This window comes from Cebus imitator, unplaced genomic scaffold, assembly GCF_001604975.1.
Source record: "Cebus imitator isolate Cc_AM_T3 unplaced genomic scaffold, Cebus_imitator-1.0 Scaffold4, whole genome shotgun sequence".
NCBI classification, from domain to species: Eukaryota; Metazoa; Chordata; class Mammalia; order Primates; family Cebidae; genus Cebus; species Cebus imitator.
The window spans coordinates 8,304,095-8,308,034 of NW_016107319.1; positions in this window are offsets into that span (position 1 = coordinate 8,304,095).

The following is a 3,940-nucleotide window of genomic DNA, read 5'->3' on the forward strand; positions in this document are numbered from 1 at the left end:
AAAAAAAAAAAAAAAAAAAAAAGGAGGAGGAGAGAGAGTTATAATGTGGGGAATGCTGTATTTATCCACTAGAGCTTCTATAACCTATTACCAACAGGTTTGGTGGCTTAAACAATAGGAATGTATTTGTCACCGTTCTGGAGGCTGGAAATCAAAGACTGAGGAATAGGCAGGTTTGGTTTCTGAGGCCTGTCTCCTTGGCTTGCAAATGTCGCTGACTCGCTGTGTCCTCATGTGGTCTTTCCTGTGCGCATGTGCAGCCCAGGTGTCTGTGTGCATCTAAATTTCCTCCTCTTATAAGGACACCAGTCCGATTGGATTAGGGCCTGCCCTAATGGCTTCTTTTTAATCTAATTGTCTTTTAAAGGCCCTGTCTCCAAATACAGCCACATTTTGAGATATTGGGTGTGAGGGCTTCTGCACAGGAATTTGAGGGGGACGAGATTCAGCCCATAACAGATGTGTACTACAACAATCTCCAGAAAGGGTCTGGGGGTGAGATTTGGATACAGATTTCTCCCTTGTGTAAGAGGACCCAAGAGGGAAAATACCTGTATTGTTTTCCCCTTGGAGTATTTTGAAAAGCTCAGTCTTGATAGTACAATCGAGAAGCCAAGGGTGTAGAGTGGGTATATAAATATTAGCATGCCTTATCTAGATCCTAAAGGGCCAAGGACCCCTGGGCTTTCATTGCCTTAGTGATGAGAAAGAGGTTCCTGTGGGCTGTAGGAGGCCTGGAAGTTAGGAGAGACAGCCAGCAGGACAGATAATCATCAAGAGGTCCCCTGGGAGGGCAACCAGATTAAATGCCAAGGAAAGGGCGTGGCCTGTCTATGGAAACATAGAGGTGTGGCTACAATGGCCACAGCAATGACCTCAGAAGGGTCAGTGGCTATGCACTAGAGCAAGCCATCTTCATTCACACCTGTAGAACGGAAGCCAAGTCAGCTCTTCGGAAAATGACAGACATGTCCCCCAACGTCATGATGCTGCTTAAGTCTCCCCTGGACTGACAAGCTCCCCTGGAGGTAAAGGAGAAGGAAGAAGGAGAGAGTAGCAATACTTAAACTGAGTAAGTTTTAAACCAGGGTAGACTTGGTTTAGATAACTGGATACAACTAAGAAAACTAAATTAAATTTGATATTTCTGAGTACAAATAGGGGCTTACAATTAAGTTAACTTTATGGTAGAGAAATTATGTTACACTTTTTACTCCTGAGATTTAACATCTCAGCTGATATCCTTTTATATTTCATGTTTTAATACTGTCTCAGGAAGCTCATAGATACCCCTTAATAGCATCTATGATTCTATATTAAGAATATTTTCCCCTAGATGATCTGATTCTTTAAATCTGGTTGTAGGAAAAATATTTTGAACTGAAAAATACCTGCTAATATATATAATCCTCCACTAACATATTGTTTAAAATGCTATTTTCTTAAAGGGAGTAGCATCTGTAAGTTACATCATAATAGCTTACATGATTGTGTTTAGCAAATGCCAGAAAAAGAATAAAATCACAAATGGAAAAATTATAGATAATCACTAGGTAAAGATAGCTACATTCAAATGTAGCGGGATTGAAGGTGACAGTATTATACTGCTTCACTTCAAGAAGTAGGAAGCTTTTTTTAACAGAAGTCTTCAAAAAAGAGAACATCTTAATTAATTCTTTTTCTTCCTCTCCCCATTTTCATCCAAACATTTTTTTATTACCTAATTATGTCACTAATGGTATAAAATGGAAAAGAACCTCATATATCAGAGACATTTTAGGAAATGTTTGTGGTAATCGGGGAGATTGATTGAAGCCACTCGTTCTTTCCAGAAGTGAGCATTTTACCTCTGAATATTTTGTTACATTTTGTTCATCAATATCTTTATCTTATCTTCCACACTTAAAGACATAAATATATTTTTCTCACCCTATTTTCAAAACCTTCTCTATATCTAATCATCTTGTCAAAATACCATCCTGGATCTCTTTTTCTTGGTATAATCCAGCTCTGCCATCTCCTGGTGACCTAATTTTGGCTGGAATCGACCAACTGTAATCACCAAAGCAAGTCATAAGAATTGGTCAGAAGTCAGAAGAAACTAGAATCTCTCAGTTACACCTGTATCTATGGAGACTCCTCTCCTTCATTTGTTCATCAAGGCAAACTTTGTGCTTCAGAATTGGACAAATTGGGGCTCCATTCATGGTGCTCCGATTCACCAGCTGTGTAATCTTTTCTAAGTGCCTTAGAATTTATGAGTCTCTGTTTCCTTACCTGTAAAACTAGGGATAATACTCCCTTCCTCCTAGAGTAACCAAAAATCCAAGACACTGTGAGGACATGACCTGCTATCTATCTTTGTGATACTTTTTTTTTACCCATAACCTTTTGCTGAAACTGAAGAAGATGAACATGGATGTGGCAACGGCAGAGTGTCCTCATGAAATCCTCCAACGTTCATGTTCTGGGCTAGCTATTTCATCATTACTCACAACCTCACATCAGTCATAGAAATATTGGTCCACATCTGTGAAAAGTAACACACTTCTGGAGAATCTGGCTAAAGCCTGTGCCATATGAGAGAATTTTCCAGAGAGTTAGTTATGGAGACTTTCTGCAGAACCAATTCTAACTCTCAATTTATCTTTACAAGACTCTTTCCTAGATCTTCAATTCAGTTCCAGCCAAGTGTTCACTGAGCATCTATTACTAGCCACAAATTGTGCTTGACTCTGGGAATAAAAAGGCGAAAAAGGCACACATTTTGTCTTCCTTGTTTGGTAGATTTAGGGTTGATTTTCATAAACCTATCTTCTATTAGTTATTTCCTATTTTGTTTACTCTAACGTTATATTTATTGAGTGTGTGAAAGTTACCAGAATCAAAATGAAATGTGCATGTGCAACCCTGAAGTGCCCATGTGGGTCTAAATTTCCTCCTCTTATGAGATGCCAGTCAAATTGTATTAGGGCCTGCCCCAGTGGCCTCGTTTTAACCTAAACATCCTTTAAAGGTTCTGTCTCCAAATACAGTCACATTCTGAGGCACTGGGTGCTAGGGCTTCAACATATGAATTCAGGGGTGAGGGGGACACAATTCAGCCCATAACAGGTGTCAAACGCTAATGTTAAATAAATAAATAAATAAATAAATAAATAAATAAATAAATAAATTTAAAAACCTCCCTGACAAATAGAGCTGGGGAAGGCCATGAAGAATGTGTTCCCACACCAGTATGCCTCATAACAAAAACCATCACAAAGCACTCTGCAAGAAGCACAACCTGGCACAAAGGCCATCACGACCTTATACAAAAAATAGTTCTGCATGGACATCTGCCTCGCAACTGCCTGTTCAAACCAGCCTGGCATCATCCCTGGTATTGGTTTTTGTACCCAAACATAATCATTTCCAAAAAGTTGTGTAATCCTCCTCATTTTCCCTTTCAAAGCCTTTGACTTTTTTTACCTCCCTGTATATGCATATGGTTTACTATGCACACATATTCCCACTGCAATGCTCTATTCTCAAATAAATTATTTTTCTTTAAGAGAGGCTCTCCGTGTTTGATATTTAGGTTAACAGTATTTAGTACATGCAAGGTAATGGGATGTGGGAACACAGGGATGAGCAGATAATTTAGTTGAGGGAACAAGGCAAGTATACAAATAGGTAAAAAATGAAGTGAGATGTGTCAATAGAATAAGCAGAAGCGCCATGAATATTAGAAGGCAGGAGAAACCAAATTGAGTTGGAAGGATCAGAAAAATCTTCATGAAGTGGCGTTCGATAGATGGAGGATTTCAGGGAACATAATTGGCAGGCATCCCAACACAGGCATGAGTAAAGTCCACCAGGTAGACTTACCCTTTGGGTCTGATTGGAACATCACCTACTCTGCGAAGACTACCTGGTTAATCCTTTTCTGTGCACTCCT